The sequence below is a fragment of the Ammospiza nelsoni genome, chromosome 3 (assembly GCF_027579445.1).
Source record: "Ammospiza nelsoni isolate bAmmNel1 chromosome 3, bAmmNel1.pri, whole genome shotgun sequence".
Lineage (NCBI taxonomy): Eukaryota > Metazoa > Chordata > Aves > Passeriformes > Passerellidae > Ammospiza > Ammospiza nelsoni.
The window spans coordinates 106,311,552-106,334,633 of NC_080635.1; the positions used below are offsets into that span (position 1 = coordinate 106,311,552).

A 23,082-nucleotide genomic window follows, 5' to 3' on the forward strand; every position below is an offset into this window, starting at 1 on the left:
TTCCTCCTAAGCCTTCTTTTCTCCAGGCTCATCAACCCCAGCTCCCTCAGCCTCTCCCCATAAGACTTTGTGCTCCTGTGTCAGTGCCTGGGGCTTTCCTGGATGTGGGTGTCGGTGGCCTTCAGCCTCAGTGCTCTTTAGCAGCTCATCCATCCCCTGCACAAGTTATTCTTGCCAAACCATATGTCTACCTTGGTGGGGCCTCTAGAGCTTTTCCACTTATTCACTTGTATAATTTTTGAAGCAAGCTCTTTAAATAAGTGGCCTATGTCCTCAGCTGTATATGTGTATATATATATATATATATATATACACACTCCATATGTGTAATGTGATGCTTTTCAATAAAAAATTTTCAATAAAAATATTATCTGCCAGATATTCAGTGGACTAAAAATACCAGACATTGCATGGAATTAATTTTTTCAAATGCAGATGCCATAATGTAGACTTAATATGTGCCTCAGGAAAAAACTGTTCTCCTTTTCTTCAGTATGTATGAATTTTTTTGGAAGACATGACGTTTGATGTCCACATCTTAAACAATCCTTTGCTTATTCTCTTCTGTGTTATACCAGATTTTTGGCAGCATTTCAATATTCATTACTATGTAAATCTACTGTTCACTGTCTTGTCCTTTATTTGACTGCTATGTATTTCTCCATCTTTTGCATGAAATCCTTCTGGCATAGCCACATGAGAAGTTCTAATTCAAATTTGAGAAAAAAGGTTTCAGTCAAGCAGGCTCAATATTGTAGAATCTGAGAAGCAAGATACATACCTGATCTTGAGTTTGCAAAACACCCTGGAAATTTACAGGAGTTAATTCACCACTGTACTCCTCACTGCACGTGTTTGTTAACCAAGTGCTATTTTATTTGGAGTCAAACCAGTGTTGTTCACCTGGAGAACAATGGGCACTCACAAGACCCAATCCCAGTTTATGGTCACTGAGTACTGCCAGCTGGTATTATTGTCCTGAATTACTGTCTGGTATTACTGACTTGAATTATTGTCTGCAAATGCATTACAATTTGTGGACTATTGAATTGATTCTTTTGGTTTCTTTTTAACAGCTAAACATTAATTCTAATATATGACCCATGAATTTTAGTTACTTGAAGAGTACTTCAGATTCAGAAAAGAAATAGATTAGTAATTAAAATAACTTTTTATTTATTTTGACAATGGAAAACTTATTAAATCACTGTCTTACAAAAAAAAAATCAAAAAATTCATTTTCTGTTGAGATTGTAAGACGAACCTGGCAGATGTCCTTGTATCAGTATTAATCTTTGCTGTGATGAGAGTATCAAGCATTCAAAACTAACTGCTCTCTGCAGATGCCACTGTAACCAACACGGGGAGAAAAATCTTAAATCAATGTTATTATGTGACAATAATGCAGGTTCCTCAGAAAACATTCCAAATCTCTATTGCCCGTGATTACAAAGTAATCATATCATGCTGCAACTGCAATGCTAGCAAAAGTCAGTGCGTTGGAGGTGCTGTTATTCAAATGAGCTGTAATTCTTTACAGTCATCTTGTTCCCATAGATTTTAATACTTCATTTAAAAGTCACCGGGAGGAGGGACTGACCTTGGCTCGATATCAGGTGCCCACTGAAGTCACTCTGTCAGTCCCCTTCTTGGCTGGACAGGGCAGAGAAAATGTAACAAAAGGATTGTTAGTTGAGATAAGGACAGGGAGAGATCACTCAGCAATTACTGTCACAGGCAAATCAGACTCAACTTGGGGAAAAATAAGTTCAACTTATTACCTGTCAAAATCAGAGTAGAATAATGAGCTATAAAACCAAATCCTAAACACCTTCCCCTCATTGCTGCCTTCTTTCTGAGCTGAACTTGATTCTCTTCTCCTGTCAGTTGTGCAGGTGAACAAGGAATGTGGGCTGCAGCCAGTTCATCACACATTGTCTCTGCTGCTGCTTCCTTCTCTGGGGTTGGATTCCTCACACCCATCATCTTCTCCATCATGAGGTCCCTCCCACATGAGACAGAGCTCCATAAACTTCTACAAGGTGAGACCTTCCCAGTTCTGTAGTTCTTCATTAAATGCTCCAGCATGTGTGCCTTGTACACTGCTTCAGTGTGGGACCCCCAGTGAGAGCGCAAGTCCTTCCAGCAAATCTGCTCCAGTTGGGCTTCCCACAGGGTCACAGGTTCCTTTTGGACGTCCAGCTGCTCTGGTGTGGGTTCCTCCTTGTGCTGCTCCACTGTGGACCTTTTTGGGTTGCAGGGGGATAGCTGGTCTCACCACAGTCTGCATCATGGCCTGCCAGGCAATCTCTGTTCTAGTGCATGGAGCACCTCCTCTCCCTCCTCCTTCACTGATGTTGGCATCTTCAGAGCTTTTCTCTTCATGTTCTCAGTCCTCTCTCCAGCTGCAGTTGCTTTTGCTCAGGTTTTTTCTGTCTTCTTAAGTCTGTTATCACAGAGGGGCTGCCATCAACGCTGACAGGCTCAGCCTTGGCCAGGGGTGGGTCTGCCTTGGCTGGCACAGGATCTGTCAGACACAGGGGAAGCTTCAGGCAGCTTCTCACAGAAGCCTAACCCTGTACTCCCCCCCTCATTACCAAACTTGGGCCACACAATACAGTTGCACAGATATTGTGAGTGGTCTGTAAGTTCTTAAATCTGAATACACAGTGTATTATAAGAAGATATTGTTGAGGAAGATATGAATAAGAAAATAGGTATCTACCGCTGCATAAAAATTCATAATTCAAATTTGTTCCTTGAGACCTGAGCCTTTTATAATGTCATGCAGGCTACGTGAAGGGGATGTATCATCTCCATTATTACTGGTTCTTATGCACTGCTCTCTGACTTCAATCTACTTCTGTTATCTTCTACTGGATACGAATGTACCTGGATTTAACCCCCAGCTGCTTTTCTTTAGCGCAGTGAGTTTTCAAAGCAGTCTTAAATTTTGTCCGTGGTTTTTCAAATTAATTAAGCAGTCTGATACTTCTTTGCTGGTGAATAGCTATGTAGCTAGAATGGAAAACATGTTTCTTGTTAATCTTCATTTATTATTTCTTAAGTGTATTTATAAGTTCAACATGATTGTTTGCTTCACAGTATGGATAAAGGATGTAGAAATACACATTATCATAATTTGACAGAATTCTTGAGTGGTAGTGGACAAGTCCTCTTTGTTTTCTTTTCTTTGTTATTTCAGTTGCTGAGCCTAAGTTTAAACAGTTACAAGTTTCCTAGTAATCCCCACCACTACAATTTTAATTCTTGCTCATAGAATTAATAATTAATGACTTTAAATATATAGCAGTTAAATAAGGAAAACATTATAATTTTGCTCTTTTTTCTTTCAGAAAAGAAAAAAAAAGCACCTTTCATTGAGAAAAGTGATTTTCTTTTTTAAATAAATACATCATAATCTAATAGAAAATGTATGCTATTATATCCAACAAGAATCCTGTACTTAGAAAACGTCATAGATATTTTAAAAATATTTCCCAATATTGATTTAGAGAATAATTTTGGGAGTCTTCTTTAACCATCATGTTTCTGTACCTTGGTCATATGTTGAATCTGATTGATGCTTGCATAATTTCAAGAGAAATGCTCTATGTGTCATGTTTTGTGAATTTGCATTGACATATTTGCCAGCTCTTTATCACAGGAAAATGAAAAAATAAAGTAAACCAAATAAAAATGTCTATTCATTTGGAACATGAAACAAGTAACATTTCTTTTTTGAAAATCACCATATGCAGCAGTTTAAAAATAGAGTAGAAATAGACAGACTAGATTAGACTAGAATAGTTTCAATTGGAAAGGAACTACGATGATCATCCAGTCCAACTGTCTGAACAATTCAGGGCTGGCCAAATTAAGTCATGTTATTAAGGGCATTGTCCAAATGCCTCTTAAACCCTGACAGGACTGGGACATTGACCACCTCTCTAGGGAGTCCGTTCCAGTGTTTGACCACCCTCACGGTAAAGAAATGCTTCCCAATGCCCAGTCTAAACCTCCCCTGGCACGTCTTTGAACTCTTCCCACATATCCTGTCACTGAATCCCAGGGAAAAGATCTCAGCACTTTCTTCTCCACTTCCCCTCCTCAGTAAGCTAAAGTGGGGAGCAATGAGGTCACCCCTCAGCAGCCTCTTTGTCTCCCGTACAGGCAAACCTGACATCCTCAGCTACTCCTCACAGGATATGACATCCAGCCCTTGCTCCAGCTTTGTTGCCCACCTCTGGGCACATTCAAGGACATTGATATTCTTCTTAAATTATGAGGCCCAGAGCTGCACACAGCACACCAGGTGAGGCTGCACCAATGCTGAATACAGTGGAACACTCACCTTTTCTGACTCTTTGTGCTGTGTTTGATGCATCCCAGGATGTGGCTTGCTGTCTTGGCTGCCAGGACACGCAGCTGCCTCCTACTGGATATGCTGCCAGCCTGCATCCCCAGGCCCTCTTCAGGGCTCCCCATCCATTCCTCTCCCAGTTTACACTTCTGCAAATGGATAGAGTAAAACTTTGAAGACAATTACAACTGATGTTTGTGGCAGACATATTATTGCCAGATTTTAGTCTTTCTGAGAGATATTAATAGGTTTGAAAACTCATAACTTATCTTATGTTGATATGACACTATCTTGCCAGAGAGCTGATATGTTGGAGAATATTTTCAGTAAAGAGTCATGAAGTATAGAACTATTAAAAACAGTTAAACCCAGGGAGAAGGCTGGAACTGAATTCCATGTTTCATCATTTGTTAATTTATTTTGAAAATTATTTATAAACTGAGAAAAAACCATGTGTCTGTCATGAAAATGGGATCTGCTCAGAAATACAAAACCAAAATATAGACAGTGTCTTATTTCTTTCTTCTTTTTCATTTCTTCATTTGTGTTTTTGAAAGAATGCACATTAAATAATTCTTTTACATAGAAAATTTCAATGTGGTGCTGAAGCGAATTGAGCTGAAAAGTTAAATCATCAGGGTTAACAGGTTTCATAACCATTCAGGCTGATATTAATTGCTAATAACATGGAATCACATTTGGAACCTGGTGGGTAAACCTTACCTGTTTCTCTATACCCTGGTAGCATATTGAAAAAGTGACAGAACTGGTTCTCCCTCTCAGTAGTATTTCGACAATGATTCACGCTATTTGTGTTTCCTTTAACAAAGTGTTAAAGAAGAGCTGCTGCAGTGTAGGTGCACAGCAGCTGTGCTAATTGGGTAATTGGGTAATTGGGAGGGGGTGTGGCTGAGCCTCATCCCTAATGGGCCACAGCTGTGGGAAGCAGGTGAGCAGCATTGAAGGTAATGAGACACAGTGCCCTCAGAGGGGCACTGACCAACCACCAAAGGGAGCAGAGGGCACACAGGTGCAATGCATGAACACTCAGGGCTATAAAAGGCTGGGCTAAAGTACAGCAGGGGTAGCTGCTTGAAGCCTTCTGAAGTAGTATGGTGTTATGCTGTATGGACAGATGTCTGAAGCATTCTGCAATGGTATGGTGTTACTCTGTATGGGTTGTAGCTATCTGAAATTGTGTGATGATACTCTGTGTATTGTGGCTGTCTCAACTGTGACACTGAAGGAGGCAGTTTGTTGATGAGAGTATCAATATCTTATCTCTTCATACTGGATAATGCTGAAGAAAGGCGAGTGTAAGGGATTAACTCACATGGTTGGGGGGAAAATACCACAAAAAGCAATATCATTATATGCCTGTTGTGCCTCCCTAGGCCTCTCTCCCCTTTTTCCTTATGTCAATGAAAGTTTGTACTCTCAAGCCAAGAATGCTGAGGTTTATTCTTCTATATTACTTATCTCAAAATATTATGCCCTCTATGTTTCCAGTGTGGTACATTCCTCAAAAGTAAGGTGGTTGTGTTGTAAGTTATGCAGTCTGATGGTGATATTTACTTAGACCTGACCAAATTCATCTAGAATCACCTCAGAATAGTGCACCTTCCCAAGGAAGTAAGAAAAGGTTTTTTTTCTAGCCAGAAACTGACTGACACATCCCTTTCTCATTGTAACTGATAACTGATCCTCTTAAGGCAAGTCCTGAGGGATCAAATCTGGAGAAAGACAACAGTATTTCTGCCAGACTCTGAAAGTGGGACATAATCAGAATTTGTTCTGTCAGCTACAATTGCAAATGCCATCTGAACTCTGTTTTCTGCTTACCTCTTCAAAGTACCACAGCCTCACAGCAGGATATCCCTGTGAGTTCTGCTGAAAGTGGAGCATCTTTTGCAATGCCAGGTGCTAGGCTGTTGTCTGTTCTGCTGCTATGTGTTTGCCATTCTGACTCGTATCACTGAGCATAGTGCCCTGAAAAAGAGGTTGATTAAAGGGCTTGTTTCAGAAATGAGTATGTGAGAGGGATTGGTAGCTGTTAGAAAGTGGTGAGGATCTGCTGTAGCTTGAAGGTTCACTCTTTACACAAACTGCTGACTTGTGTATGTGTTTGTATAAGTAGACAGAGGGGGAAAAAAAACTCTGGATTTTGTACAAGTTTCTTTCAGATATCTAGATTATTGTAGTGTCTTTTTCTAATATATACTAGGAGGCTTCTCAGAGGCTTAAGTATCAAAAGAAATGCAGAGTGTTATTGAAAGTTCTGCTGACACAAGATGGGCTAGTGCTGTAGGGATTCATGTCACATACACTGCAGGGTAGGAGGAGATCATTCCTACCAGCCGCAAAGCAGAAGCACCAGAGGCATGATAATTTCTAGCAAGGACATTTTAAGTCCTGCTTAGTCACTAACTTGGAGAATGACTTCAGGCAAATAATTTCAAAAGATGCTAAAAAAATAGAGAATATTTCAACATATCAAATCAGACACAAATGTCAACATTGCCCTGTTTGGAAATGGATTTGTCAATGAAAAGGAAAAACAGTGAAGTTGAGAGACAGAAAACTGCTGCCTGAGGACACTAAACAACAGAGCTGTCCTAGTACAAGATGATTAATATCTTGTGCTTTGTAAATTGTTGAAGCTGGTGTGTTCATTTCTGACAAAGGATGGTTGGCAGAAAGAAATCAATAAATAGAATTTTGAATGGTAAGTCTTTTGTTATGGACACCAGAATTTTTCATGTATTTTTTCTGGGGAGTTCTATTAGCCAAAAGACTTTTCAAAGTACTTCTATTAAAAAAGATGTTGAGATATTCCTGCTGAGGTTATTTCTCTGTTCCTCATAAAGGATATATAAGGATTGTCCAAGTGTCCTTTAGTACAGATAAAAAGTATGATTTTTGATGTGATCATTGTGTCCCTTCCCCCTTTTGAAGACTCTTCAGGGAACCAATTACTTGTATTGGAGAGGACAATTGTTGTGTGAACTGAACATTGAAACCCTTTGACAGAATGGTCCTATTTAAAATATTCCCAGTTAGTTTGACTGGAGGGATGTGATTGGTTTTTTTTGTCACATGCTCACGTTTCTGTTAGATTATTTGGTAAAAAGCTGGTTTGCACACACAGAAGGGAGCATAGAGAGACAGTAGCTGGCAAAGTTACCAGAATTATGGACTTGGAAGTTATCTTGCCTAGACTCCTTCCAGGGCATCCCAGGTAAGTTTCAGCCAGGGTGGCACCCATCAAGATGAGTCTCAGAGCACCTTGCAGATGGAGGCAGTCACTGCACAAGGGTATGGGACATGTTATGGGGTGCATGGGAAGAAACATTTTGTCATTGCAGGAAACTTAATGGGACATTTGAGGAAGGAAAGAAGGCAGGGAAGGAAATAAATCTAGGTGATTTGGGGAGGAGCAATCACAGAGAAATAGAAGGGTAAGGGGATTGGAGGGGCCACTTGCAGGTAAACAAGATAAGTACACTTGTCTGGCCATGCCCTATCTGCTCAGTCTGTCCTATATTCTTACCAAAATCCATTTTCCAACCCTTTTCTTAGGTTCTTAGGTATGTGTGTTTGTGTCTGTGGTGCCTGTGAATGTGTTAATAGTGAAGACCAAGCTGGATGAGCCAGCAATGGCCAGCGAGCCATTTGTGCCTCTCAGTGCGAGTCCAAGGGAGAGTTAAATATTGAGGACTGTGGGAGTCCCAGCCATGTGTGTATGTGTGAGTACCAGGCTCTGTATCAGCAGCTAAAGTGGGGCTGGGGCATCAGGTGCCAGCAACTGGGGAGACTGGGACCTCGGAACAGCTTCTAGGTGTAATTCCTTAACTACAATCTTGTATTACTCACAAGTAAACTACACATTTTTACAAGAATGCATTCCTTGAATGATGAATAAGATTTTTGAAGTAATTTGCATTGTCATGTAAGATATGGTAGTGTAATAGCACACTTTTTTCCTTTGAAGGTCATCACTTTCCTTTATAAGTGCCAGATCGTCAGGTGATCAGCAACTTGTCCTATTTTTTTCTGGCAGAATAGAACAAAAGCCTATTGAATATTTTGAGTTCTATTCTTTTTTTAATGAAGCAAGTAGCTACAGAAGAGCTCAGGTACCCCAGAAAGGCAAGAAGTCATCACTGCTGACAGTGTTGAAACCAAAAGACAGAGAATCCACCAGGCATTAGGGGGGTATTTGTAAGGAATGATGTACATTGGAATTAGTTACCTGACACTCATGTGGATCTATGCACTTTAGGAACCTTCAATTACCTTGAAGTGAGGCAGAAGACAAAAGGCAACATAATCTTCTCAGACTCATTCTAGTAGCCCTGAAAAGGCAGAAGATACCAGACAGAACCACTGTTTGCATAACTAGTATGAAAGAGAAGGTTTCAGTTTGTCAAATATTTATCCTGAGATCGTTGGATAATGAATACTACAGCTTCTCACAAAAAAAATAATGGTGATAAGCTCCTCCACTGGAGATTAGCTGGAGCAACTATGAGGCTGTTAACACAAAAATAAAAGAGAAAACCCTATAAGAATGCAAATGTGGTATAAACACAAACTCAGGATGTCGTGATCAAGGTCAACAGATGTGGAAAGAATATATATTTCATTTGCTATATGGTGCTGCTAGAAGACAGGCGGAATTGAAAATTCTCACTGATTAGAAGAAATTTGATATAACTAGTATTGCTAAAAGCTGATGAGTTGATTTGCATGATTAGAACATTAAAATCAGTGGTTATTACCTACTTAAGGAGAACAAAATAGTCAAAAGAGGTAACAGAGTACACTGAAGAAACTTTGTGGTGATAACTAGCACGGTCCAGAAGAGTGAAGAAAAATTAATAATTGTCAGTTAATGCTGTAATCTTTAGTGACATATTTGAGGTCTCGTACAGGTCTTAAAACATTAAAAGGCCTCCTTTAGCCTCTTTTAAACATGATAGGTGACTGCTCTCTAACATGAAAACTTGTGCTCCCAGTTGTTATTTCTCTATGTTGGTCACCATTGTAGCAGATAAAGATGTTTTAGTGACCTGGCCTGAATCAAGACTAGTTGTTAGGTTTATATGCAGTCTGGCAAACAAATGAGCTAGAATTTGGGCTTGATCCTTGTGGGCCCCTTTCAATTCAGAAACTTCTATGATTCTATGAGTGTTTTCCATTAATCAGAAAGGACTGATGAAAATTTACTGGAGGACCAAAATTATTTCATCCTACAGTGTAGGCAAGCCCCCTTTGCCTCACCAGTAAAGTGAAATTTAGACATAAATCACAATATGCAGCATATGAAATACTAAATAGATACCAAGAACCGCCTGGTAGAATTATTGTAAGAAAGAAGATGAAGGAAAGTAACAACATTGGGAAAAGATCCATGACAGCTGTGCTAACATTAATAGAGTGGGGTTTTTTAAGGGTATGGAAAACCAATCAAGGAGTATGAATGCAATGCGTGGCTCACTGGTGATTGTCACTGAACATGTCTGTCCTGCATTCTGCAGGAAGTGCAGTGAAGGGCTTATTTCATGGGAGGGCCATAAAGTTTTTCCATTAGTAACTAAGAAGGTGATAAACACATGTTGTGACAGAAAATTCTGAATTTAAGTGGTTTGGATGGAATTTCAGAAGATATGGTTGAAGGAATGTTTGACCAGCTGATGTGCACTCTTAAGAAATCTTGGAATAGTTGATACATTCCAGATGACTAAACAAGTGGATATTTTGTCACATAACTAAATAAGAGACTTTGTTCTTGAAAGAAAAATGAATAAGGAGGTGCTTTAATAGTCAATTATTAAAAAATTAAGGAATGTATATCACTATGGATTTATTGAATCTAAGTAATGTCAAATAAACCTGATTTACTTCATTAAGATTACAGATTTGGTTGCTAAAAGAAGCTGCTTGTAACATACTTTTAATTTTATAAATTATTTGACTTTGTCTTGCATCCTATCTTGATTGCAAAATCAGTACTACACAACTATGTATTTAATGAACTTGTGAACTGGCTAATGAATAACCTATGAACAAGTAGTTATTGAAAGGAAATCAACCCCTGTGAGGTGTTCTGCAAGAGTTGAGAGTGGGTCTGACACTACTGGATGTTTCATCACTTCTTTGAAACTGAAAATTTGTCAGTGTTAAAGAGAGCTTAGAATTATCCTGTATTACTTAAATTTCTTGGTAAGTTACATTCCATAAAACAAAAGATATTTTAATGCAACCAGCAATGAAAGCTATAAATATGTAAGACACTTATAGTTCAAATTACAGACAGTTAAAATATCCACAAATTTTCAAGTATCTACCCCATTCTGTCATGTTATGCTCAACCTTCTGGTGTGCCTCTGGGTCTTAGAGCTTCACAAGTATCTCAGTGGGAGAAGTATAATGATGAAGTCTTCTGCATCACTCTAGAATCCACTTAGCATTATTTTTATGTTTGCTAAAGCAGTCTCCACTTTGCTCTTTCTCTGTTGGTCCTCAAGGCAATTTTAGATCCAAATTCATTTTATTTGATGTAACTTATATGTCTTAGATACTTTTTCTTTACTCTCATACCTGAAACTGGTTTTGCCCAGTTCTGAATGTTGCATTACTTTGAAAATCTGTAATTGATGACCATTGCTACTGATGTCTTTTCAGGCTCACCTAGAGACAGAGGCCAGACAAAATGAAGAGAATAAAAAGCAGTTATATTTACTGAAGGTCTTCAGCTACGCTTATGGCAGACAAAGCCCCACAGGGGCTACACCCAAAATGAACAGCTGGTCCTGGGTTTTCACACTTTTATAAGTTTGGTCCATTTGCATGTTGGGGATTAATCTTCCACTTACAGCTTCAGGTAATGAAGTCATTTTACCCCAAGTTTGTTCCCCCAAACTCACTTTTGTTTACTTCTCTCAGAGCCTGAGACAGTGAAGTGTCCTTGCTTCCCAGGCTTAGAGAGGAATTGTTTTGTCTGATCAAAATGTAAAGATGGTAGCTAGCACTGTGTATGGAGTCTAGAGTAATACACTAAAGAATTACAGGCTTACAAATACATGAAAAATATGAAAGCTAAAATCCTAAGATGACATTCCTTATTGCAAGTGGCCTCTGCTGTCTCCTATGCCTGTCATTTTAAGGTTCCCACTATCATTAGCTGTCCATTCTCCTCAACACAGCATTTCACACTAGGGTCATGGATAAGGTATTAGATAAGCATAAATTGCTCTTACAATGTATTAGTTTCAAAATGTATCAAACAATAGAAGCCATTTGTACAATTGTTTGAAGCTCAGTAGAAATTAATAAAAACAAACTACGTGGTACTGCCGTGGTCATTGGGCAATTTCTGTTATCTGGTAAAGCCAACCTCCAGGCAGGCCAGGATGAGCCTGCACAAAGCTTGACCTGTCCTGGCCCCTGTGTTGTTAACCCTGAGTGTGTGGTCTGGTGTAAGCAATGTTACGAGACCTTACTAGGCTACAATATTGTGCTAGAAATTACAAGGGAAAGCTACTTACAAGTCAGTGTTAGGGGCGATCAGACTTGGGGTTATTCAGCCCAGAGAAGACTCAGGGGAGACCTTACAGCAGCCTTCCAGTACCCAAAGGGAGCTTACAGAGAACTGTGAGAGCTGTGAGGGGGTGAGACACTGGAACAGGCTGCCCAGAGAAGTTGCCAGGATGATTCCCCATGCCTGGAAGTGCTCAAGGTCAGATTGGGTTGGGCTTAGGGTTCAGGTTAGGTTGGATGGGGCTTGGAGCAACCTGTCCTAGAAAATGTCCCTGTCCATGACAGGAGAGATAGGACTAGATGATCTTTAAGGTCCTTCCAACCTGAACCATTGTATGATGATTGTGTATTAGGTTCTGTTTGACTGACTCTAATAGTGGTGATTTTAAAGTAATTTAACGGAGAGGATTTCTTCTTGGTAGATTGAGATATTGTTGCCTTTTGTCTCAGAATGCTTTCTTCTGCTAAGAGCAAGCAAGCAAATAAAATTACTTTTTGAATGCACTATCTAATATTTCCATGGCAACATTAAAAACTCTCAGTTTAGTACTGTGAAAACGGAAAAAACCACAATGTTGTTACCTAATGACTTGGTTCAAGTTAGTATACCACAGTTTTAAATCATCTAAAGAGAAATTTACCGTGAAACATCTTCAAGTCAGTTGTTAGTAGTTACTTGGGTGCTGCTTAAACAGATAAGTTCCAAACACCAACTTCTTCTGGCTGTTTTAGTAGTGTGTTCTCTGGTTTATGTCTGTGTTTGGCCATTACTTCTCTAGTTCTTTGGGGAGTTGTAGCCACAGCTGTCACAGTTTTTATTCTGCGTTATTTTGGTACATGAGAAATAGTTAAATACTCTCAGGCTTTAGTGTTGGAAAAACGGTATCTGGAAATGCTCCTTAATTCTGGATGCCACTTTCTCTTCTGGTGTCAGTTGAAAGAACTTGATTTGTTTCAAGAATCACTGTGTGAAAAGGCAGTATGTCTGTTACCGAATTGTATACCTGATACATTCTCTTCTAAAAGGTGATTTAGTACGGGCATCTTTTGTAGGACCAGGGATACCTGCTTCTCCCTGAACAGTAACAAACCAAGCTCTCAGCAGCAATTCTAGGACCGGAATGATCACTAAGGGCTATACTTAAATATTATCCAACAGTGTAAAACTCATGTGCTAGTTTTGGCTGGGGTAGTGTTAATTCTCTTCATAGAAGCTGATATGGGCAAATATGCTTTGGATTGATGCTGGAAACAGTCCTGATAACACAGGGATGTTTTAGTTACAGCTGAGCAGCTCTTGCACAGCATCGGGGCTTTTCCTGCCTCTCACCCCACCCCACCAGCGAGGAGGGCTGGGGGGGCACCAGGAGCTGTCAGGGGACACAGCTGGACAGCTGACCCCAAATGGCTGCAGGGACATCCCATGCCATATGGCATCATGCTGAGCTTTAGGCTGGGGAAAGAAGGAAGGAGCAGACATTGAGGGTGATGGTGTTTGTCTTCCCGAGTCACTATTGCACATGATGGAGCACTGCCTTCTGGGAATGACTGAACACCTGCCTACCCATGAGAAGTGGTGAATTAATTCCTTCTTTTGCTTTGCTTGTGTATGCGGATTTTGCTTTACCTGTTAATCCATCTTTATCCTAACCCGTGAGTTTTCTCACTTTTTATCTTCCAGTTTTCTCCTGGATTCTGCTGGAGGGCAGTGAGCAAGTTGCTGCATGGTACTTAGGTGTTGGCTGGGGTTGAAGCATGACAACTAGCCAAATTAAAAAAAAAACCAAAAAAACAAAAAAACCAAACAACAAAATTAACAAAACCCCCCTAAGCAAACAAAACAAAAAGCAACACCCCTCCAAAGATTTTATTAAAATATATATTGAGAAGTTAAGGAAAACAATAAAAAAACCAACATAGATTTAGCATTCTTCTGTTCATCCGTCTTGAAAGAAGAAATGTTCTTTTGGTTTTATTACGCATTCAGATTCTATGCACCTAAATTTTTACAGCTTGCTTTATTCATCACAGAACAAGGAAAAAGTGCTTAAGAAGCCAATTTTCATGCAGGTTTTTTTTGAAGAATAAGGTCATTAAGCTGAGATGACATCCCTATCATTCTTTAAATGTCTCTGAATATTCTGTTTGGAGTTTTTAATTGTTTTATTTTTCTCAAATCCCTGTCATACAATAAATCAAGCCATGGTAATTTTTTCTTGTCATTCAGAAACATTTTCTTCAGTATATGTATAAAATGCTTATCTGTGGTTACCTTTTGTTCTCTCTTTTTTACTATTGGTGGAATCTCTTCTTTTTTTACAGCTCACATTCTATTTCATTGGTAATATTAATCAGAAATATCCAGGGACAAAGTTCTCTTTATCTGTTACCATGGTCATGGAGATTAAATGGCTGCATGCATTTTCACATTCAGTAGCAGCACTGTCATCATCAGAATCCCAGATCTTCATCATGAGACTTCTTGGTTTAACAGATAGAAGTGCTCATTATCCTTGCTTTGTTTCTGTCATAGTGTTCCACCTCGTTTTCCTGACCTGTTGGCATAAACTTTTACACATGACAAAACTCAGTGTAGTAATATCTATGAAAAAGATTGTTGACAACTACGTAACAAAACACCTTCCTGTAGGCTGGTACTTGTCAGTCAGAAGGACTGGAAGTACTACCATCACTGAGAATTCACATATGCTTGCTGCTGATTCCACACGGGGATTTGTGAAACCCAGCACAACTTAGAAATCAACAGGTTCTGACTTTTGCTGTCACTGGTGCAGTAGATCAGTTTAACTAATGTAATTGACTTTAACCAAATGACCATCTACAGCCACTGAGGAATAGAAGTGCAAATTTAGCACTATTGATTTTTGCCAGGTCACATCAGTGACTATTTGGATCAGCTTTTTCAGCTTTCCAAATACAAACTGTGCTATTTGATTTGCTTCATTATAAATGTAACGAGCACTCCTGAGGTGATCAGCTAATCAGTGTGGGTTTTTATGCTCTTCAGGTCATAAAACTCATTAATGGATACATTTAGCTTCCTACTGCTGTTGACAGGATTAACTGTTTCTTTTTGGTGCCTTATTTAGCCAAACACTAAAAACAGAAGTTTCTGCAGATCAGATGTAAAAATAAATAAGTTGCTTCATATTTAAAAGAAGGCTGTAGGTAATTAACTTACTCTCGAGTTCCATAAGATAAATTCAAATTTCTGTTGTTAAAAAAAGTGTTTTTATTATTGTAAATAGCCTTTTTAAGTCTATAAAACAAATAGGGTCATTTTATACAGTTTCTAGTACTGCACTGCAGTTTCTCCTTCAGACACTGGCACTGGAGCACCTACTCATTTGCTGTTTTTTGGCCTTAGGAACACGTGGAGACCTGACAGTATTTCTGGGAAGCCTGGCAAAATGACAAAGATTTGGTAACAAATGAAGGTACCAATACCCAGAGTATATCTGGGGCCCTCAAAGGGCAAAATTCTCCCCATCCCCTTCTCATCTCAGGAGCCCAAGCAGCCCATGTGCAGCTGGCCCATTTAAATTTCCACTTAAATGAAGTCATTACATTCTAATGGGGATGGATCTTTTCTGAAAAAAAAGGAGGGGACTGAACTCACCCTTTGTGGTAGGAATATAAAAAGCACGAAGCAAGACATTGCAGAATTATGTGTCCAAGTTTTCAAACCCTCCCAGCTGAATATTTGAAACAACTGAATAGTACTGTGTGCATGCAGGAAAGCCAGTTTTCCTTTCTGATTTAGGGCAAATTTCTTGGAATAATGGAGGCACTTTTCAGACCAATAAATACACTTGTTTTAATTACTGTCTCAATGTATGAACGAGCCAATGGAAAAGAAAAAAAAAGGAGGGGGTGGGAAAGGATTCAGTTTTTAAAGCTCCACTATGTTTCATGATTAAAACAGCATAATATTTTTTGGTTTTACTGTTTTTTTCACAGAAATAGAAGCCCATGAAATGGAGTTGAAAAGTGTAACTGCTGCTGGGCAATTAATATTGGCTGTACCTGTACTATCTTTTTTAGGTTTACCAGGTATCCCTTTTTTCTTTTAATCTGCTGAAATAATATCTTCTGGCAAGCTTTGTCTGCATCACTCCTGCCTACTTTGTCTCCTCAGCATCTACACTTCCATCCTGGGCACTGCCTTCAGAAGTGGCCTCATGCTGTGAGTTGGGCTGTAGCCCCTCAAGCTGGTACTTTAGAATGTCTCTTACAGACAGCAGCAAGGGCTCCTGGTACCTGATGTAGCTCTGGATGCTTTTGTGGCCCAGGGCTTGCCCGGGGCTTATATGCTTTTCTGCAATTGAACTGGACTTACCAAGAACACAGGTGATCAGAGACTGTTCAGCATAGAAACTCCCTTACACAGATTTTATAAGACTATACCTTTTCTGCCCTCGTTGGGATTGTTCTTTGTTGGGATACAGAGACCTAGCACCTTCCACAGTTTAGTCCTGTAGCCTAACTGGGTTAGGATTTTAAAGACCATCTGAGCAAACTGCATTGCAGCATTTTAGTTTTCTTTACTGGATCACTTTTGTCAGGCTGTAGGGATCATCCATGTTACAAATAAATTCCCCGTGGATTTTTGTGTACATTCTTCACTCAAACTTTTATTTATATGTCTTCTTCCATGTTTTTTTAGCTATGATGTCTGACTCTCTTTTTAGTTTTTGGAGAATTTAAAATGCAGATGTTTACAAAAGGTTATGGAAAACTTGGGGGAAAAATGGCATTTCTGCCTCCAATTTTGTTATTTATGTCTAAACCTGAAAACCAAAAGCAGTACAATTCTCTGATGTTGCCAGAGGAACTACAATTATTTCAAATTACCTAGAGGTGACAATATCAATTGTCCTCTCCTTTTATAAACTACAAATGCAAGTGTCTTATGTATCTTCTGCAATGCAAAAAGCCATTGTAGATATGGGCTTAGACAAAATCCCTAGGAACCACAGCAAGCCAGACAGATGCTCCTCAGCAAAAATCTGGTGTTCTTAGGTGCTCTAAACAAGTCTGCTGATTCTAAAGCAACTTCTATATGTAAACTATAGTCTGTATATTCATGTAGCTAATATGTAAATAATAGCTTAAATTGACTGCTATGCAACTTAGTAAAATATCACTTGAAATAATTTTCAATCTCTGTTGAACAGGTAGTATTCAAATATATGTTTTAATTATAACATCATTTGTGTGCATAGTCTTTTAATTTTAGAGAGTTTTTATGTAAAGGAAAATGTTTAAAATTATTTCAAACTTCTCTATAAGGGGCTTTCCAGCAATTTGATCCCAGCCTTGCAGATTTCAATAAGAATTGAAGCTTAAAAGTAAGAATTTTTTACAGAACAACTTGTTGTTCCCCATTCCTCCTCTACTGTCTATTGATTTTCATTTCATCCCACATCTTCTTCAGAAAGTTTCCTTTTCTCAAATGCATGAAATGCAAAATCAGATGTCTGAACAGAAGTTTTCTTTGAGAAAGAAGGGAAAGCACAGAAAAATGACCTTTTTAATATTTTGGTTTTGTTTAGATTGTTCTGTTTGCCTTGTAAGTGAAAATAGTAATAAATTTAAGTTTAAATTTTGATTTCTATGGTCAGAGTGATATATTATTATCCTCATGTCATTTAGTCTTTGCTGTCATGATCCCAGCTCAAAGGTCTTGAGGGATTGAAGAGTTATAGTCAATACAATTTAAATAACAAAAAAAAAAAAAAACCAAAAACAAAAAAAAAAAAAAAAAAAAACCAAAAAACTTTTAGAAAGAACTAGAACTAATTTTCTGTCTCTAATAATATCTCAATTTCAAGCACAAGTGTCTCCTGTCTCAAGACGAGACTAGAGGTGAGACTGGAGACCCATGGCTTTGCATGTCACTGGAATGTGAAGATTTTGCTTTTCTAATAGAATAAAATGAGTGAGATGGAAGATAAGAAGAATGTATTTAAAGATTAAAGCTGCTTTCAAATGTAAAACTAAACTGCATCCTGGCACTATTTACTAAGGGAGTAGAATATTTCTATTTGTTAAAAGTATTTTAGTCAGGGAGGAATTAATGAGTGAGTGTAAATGACAAAGTGATACACTACTTTTCATACCTCTTTTTGAACATCTTTGTGTGCACACCCACACAGATACATGCAGAGTTTTACAGGGGCTGAAAATATTTTTCCTATTTACTTTTTTTTGGTGAAGACTGAACTATAAAATTGAGTATGAAGTGAAGGATTCATACAGTTATTTTGAAGGAATGTCTATGTATTCCTGCGTCTCCCTGGGGTAACAATGAACTTGCTAAAAATTCAGTGATATTGAACATTTCAGAATAACTAAGAATTATTACCTCTGTTTCTGACTTGGAGGAGTTCAGCTCCCAAAGTGGAGAGTGCTGCCCCTGTGCAGTCTCCTGATATCTATCCAGAATACTGGCAGGTGACAGGAGACAATGATTGCTTGTTTCTTTATTAGCTTGCTTACAGAAGATCAGGTGCTGGCAGTAGTTGATGAAGTTGCTAGTGTCTGCTAAAGATTTATTTGGTCCTAGACAGATTCCTGCATGTTTTAGGATGAGTAATCAATTTTCTGTCAAAAGAGGTGTTGGTCATCTGCCTAGAGAGAGGCTCAACTCCTCATTCTTGTATTACCCTGAAGATGACTGAGGTCATAAGGGGTGCTCTTGGCAATTTCTGTGAGTGTCAGTTTGAATGAGCTGGATATTTGCAAAGGTGGTACAGCTTCTCAAACCACACCCAGATTTAATTTTTTTGGATGAGCAGTCATATACCTATACTATATTTCAATTTTTCAATCTCAGGATGAGGTTTAATAGTGATATTAATATAATAAAATAATACAGATAGTACGTCACTGAAATGTTAATGGTTTCATCATTCATCCCTCAGTGTGATGCAGAATTGATCATTATTGCCAGATAGTAATCGGACCAAATGTTAATAGGCAAAACAGTTCAAAGAGAATATGCTTACTGAAGATACAGACTATTTTCCAGCAGTATAAACTCTATCATTTAACTGTTATCGATCTCTTCAGCAATGCTATGTGATAATATCTTGCTTGTGAGGTGATTTAATATTTACTTGAAATTATAAATATTGCAGGTTAACATATCTAGTAATTTATGCATAGAGGGGGCTTGTGTAAACCTAAGGTTTAAAGACACGGAGTTGGCTCTATCCATGACAAGTATACAGAAAAAAACCCATGTTACCTCAACAGGAGGTTGTAGGATGTCACTTGGTCTGGAATGTCCCTTTGGTCAGTTTGGGTCACTTGTCCTGGCTGTGTCTCCTCCCAGCCTCCCAAGCACCCCCAGCCCCCTCCCCAGTGTGGCAGTGTGAGAAGCAGAAAAGGCCTTGGCTCTGTGTAAGCCCTGCTCAGCAATAACAAAAACATCTCTGTATGATCAACCCTGTGTTCAGCACAAACTCAAAACACAGCCCCATACCTGCCACTGTGAAAAAAATGAACACTACCCCAGACAAAACTAGCACAAGGTATCACTTGAGAGGATTTAATTTGTATTTAAAATCTAGATGGCTAGCAATGGCCATATTCCAGTAAGTCAATAAAGATATATTCAATATCATCAATGAAACTCAGAAAAGAATTTGGCCCTGTATAGGGCAGTCACCTAGTGGCTCATCACCTGAATCACACTCACAATCTATATTTTCTCAATATCTATTAATTGTAACAGGGGCTTAGACAGCTCATGTGCTTTCAGAAAATTTACTAGAGTTTTTAAAATTATGAACTGAATCTTATTCTTTACATTGAGGACCTGTTATCTTTGCCAGGGTCCTCAAAACAGAAAAATATAAGCTCATACAATTACTCTTGTAGATACTTTGGTTAGCTGTCATATGTTTCTTGAAGGGTAAGTCTCTTAAATTTAAATTTCCTTCTAAGTGTACATCTCTTCTTGGAGTGGGACCCCAGATGACCTTGGTTCCTGTTTCCAGAAGTCAGATGTAGTTTACTGCATTTACTGCATTCCTTATATAGGGAGAATCAGAGTCTCAAGTTCTAATTTCCAGCCTCTGGGAACTCTTGAGTGTTCATACATAGATTGTTTCCTACTGACAAGTTTTAGCAGGACTGGTTATGTGCTGGGGACAAACAGCTTCATCCCACATGATTTAAGGCAGTGATACTTTCTTTCATGTTATTGGAAAACGTTTTGTCAGTATGTGGGTTATCACCTATGTGTTGCAAGTGTTAATTTTCCCCTTTACAGTTTGGCCTACATCAACAACCTCTACTAGTTTTAATTTGCATCTTTGCCAGAATAATAACTGGGAAGTGCTACAGCATCAGTCTGGGGGCATTTGGAAAATTTCCAAGTGTTTGAGCCACATTTGCTGATACTCTACCATTGAATCTCCAATGCCCACAGGCATCCCTCAGTGTTTTCCTCAGTGATACCATCAGCCACATCACTTTGTCCTCTCTGCACTGCAGTGCTGCAGTGAGCTGACACACAGTACACGTTTAGAGATTTGCAGAGCTGCCTTGATGGGAAGCTCTCAAGTGCAGACTTGTGCTTCAGTAGCTGTGTGGCACACGCCTGCAGCAGACACACAGCCCAGAGGCAACTCAAACACAAGCTAATGCAGAAGCCAGAGATGCTCATAACTCTGTATTTCAAGCCACAGAAGCTTTGCAAATGCAAAAGCAAAATTAAGTCTCTGAACAGATGTAGAGAGAGATTTCTCTGAGTTTGTACTTCTAATGTTCAAGACCAAGTAGCTGGTATTACAAGTATAAAAGCCATTCCCCAAGTTTCTTTTGGAATTAATCACTGCTGCTTTGGTTCAGATAACATTTACACATTCAAAATTTACATTGCACCGGTCACTTTTATAGGGAATTCTATTTCAGATTAGAGTTTCTTATGTTCAAATGATTTATGTCTTCTGTAATTTTTCCTCTTACTTTTTGGAGGAACCTCTTTCAACAAAAAATATGAATGTAGGAAAGTTATTCCTCAGAAAATATTTAGATTATCTGTTCACCATGTGAAATAAATGTACTGCCCACCATTTTATTTATTTGAATGCTATTTAAGTCTAGCTTATTTCAATCATGTCATAGCAATCATCTACAACAAAAGGTTTAGCACTATTTCTCTATAAAGATCTTCTCAAGCAACAGATCTTTAATTCTTCTCTCTGTAGATTTCTGTTCACACTTAGTTTATGACTTCAGTGTCAAACTTCACTGTGTTTTTTTATTTCACTTGCTTCATTCAAGTAATATATAATCTATTTCACTTCATCTGATCTTCAGTATCTCTGTCCATGCAGGGAGTAGATGTCACAGCTGCTTGTGTCAACATTTCCTTTGTGCAGGTGAAACAATGTGGTTGCTATCCCAGATGAGCTGGTGGCCCTGAAGTGCCAAGACATTAGATTTGATAGTCATTGACTAATTGGATAGTCATGTAAATAATTGATGTTCTTTGTTCCATAGCTGATTCTCTCTTCCAAAAATATTTTTGAAAGCAAAGACTAGAGTAGGAACCTGTCAAATTTAAACCATCACACTATTTGTGTAAATAAAGTGGTGTTTACAGGAAACTCTGAAACATTATGATCAGTTTTGTGGACACCATGATTCAGGAAAGCTGCTGGTTAACAGAAGAAATATGCTCAAGCAAAGGACAGACAAGAGAAACTGACTCAAGTGAAGACTAACGAGTTGCATATTTGTATTTGAAGTATCACTTCCAAAATTTCCTTGCAGTAAAAAATAAGGTAATTTTGCATTATCTATTTAGTACTTACATGTGAAACATATCCCCACATTTTAGATCTCTAAAGCACTAAGACAGAAACAAATATAGTTGTAGTCAGATATTTTATTTTCTTTAATTTTTGTTGTGCGCAACAACAAATTAAAGGGCTTTGTGCAATTAAAGGGCTTTGTCATTTGCTCATTGCTCACAAAGTTTTACCTTATGGCAAGAAATTTTTTGGGCCTGGTTTACATAATTAACATTTTGGGATAAAAGTAATGAACAAAGTAGAGAATAAAATATATGGTTTCTTTAGGAACAGAGTGTATGTTCTGAGAAAATTCTGCAGGAAGGTGGATTGCATGAGTACATCTTTAATATCCAAGACCGATGATGTATACTGAAAGAAGTGCATCTCTGCTGGATTTAGCATTGCTTCATTCACTGCATACTGACTGAATAATGTATGACTGTGGTATTAAACCTCTGGAAAGAAAGCATGTTTTCACACCTGAAGGGTTGCATCTGAATGCAAATGTCGCTCAGGAAAAAATATTGATTAACTTTAGCCTTTCAGACTGAAGGAATTAGTTACAGAACTTGAAAGTAGAATATATATCTTATCTTTAATTTGTTTTCTTACAGTTTACTCTAAAATGTAGATAGGATAGGATGAAAAAAATCTCTCGCAAGAAATTTTCACAAAATCACAGAATGTTTACGATGGAAAGGAGGTCATCTGGTTCAACACCCTTTATCAAGCAGGGGCACCCAGAACCCGTTGCCCAGGATCACATTGAGAAGGCTTTTGAAAATCTCCAAGGATGGACACTCCTCCTTTCTGGACAATTTGTGCCAGTGCCTGGTCACCCTTACAGTAAAAAAAAAGTGTTTCCTGAAGTTCAGAGGGAACCTCCTATGTCTCATTTGTGCCATTGCCTCTTGTGCACTACTTTCAGAGCCTTGGCTCTCTTTGCACCTTACCTTCAGGTTTTTATAACATTCTCCCTGAGTCTTCTCATCTCTAGGCTGAAAAATCCCAGCTCTCAGTCTTTCTGTGCATGAGAGATGCTCTGGTCCTCTCATCATCCTTTTGGCCCTTCACTGGGCTTGCTCCACTAGATCTATAGCTCTTAAATACTTATCTATTTTTATCTATCTCTGTATCTATCAATTTTTGTCATTTTATTCAGGGTATGTTTCTTCCATGTTGCAGAAGGTTGCAATGAACTCTTATATTAATATTTTTTTACACTCACATAGAGAAAGCAAGCTGTAACTGGAAGATGTTATTCTGGTGTTCCTTTATTGATAGTCCTACCATGTTTTTTCTGCTCCTCTGTCAACTTCAGTGCTATAGTTTGGTCTATGTATT

At 38.5% G+C, this 23,082-nt stretch overlaps 2 long non-coding RNA genes across 3 annotated transcripts; one reads left to right on the top strand and one right to left on the bottom strand.

Annotated features, from left to right (window-relative positions):
• Window positions 1-1,180: 1,180 nt before the first annotated feature.
• LOC132071427 (uncharacterized) lies at window positions 1,181-5,219 on the bottom strand. 2 transcript variants are annotated; one of them, XR_009418113.1, is made up of 3 exons: window positions 5,087-5,219; window positions 4,355-4,512; window positions 1,181-2,527 (listed from the first exon to the last, which is right to left on the bottom strand). It is a non-coding gene; the product is annotated as an uncharacterized LOC132071427 (long non-coding RNA). The 2 variants fall into 2 exon arrangements; XR_009418112.1 differs by having other exon boundaries at window positions 1,181-3,018.
• Window positions 5,220-5,454: 235 nt separating this feature from the next.
• Window positions 5,455-14,789, top strand: LOC132071442 (uncharacterized). The gene is made up of 3 exons (XR_009418117.1): window positions 5,455-5,520; window positions 11,051-11,249; window positions 13,587-14,789. It is a non-coding gene; the product is annotated as an uncharacterized LOC132071442 (long non-coding RNA).
• The last annotated feature ends 8,293 nt before the right edge of the window (window positions 14,790-23,082 follow it).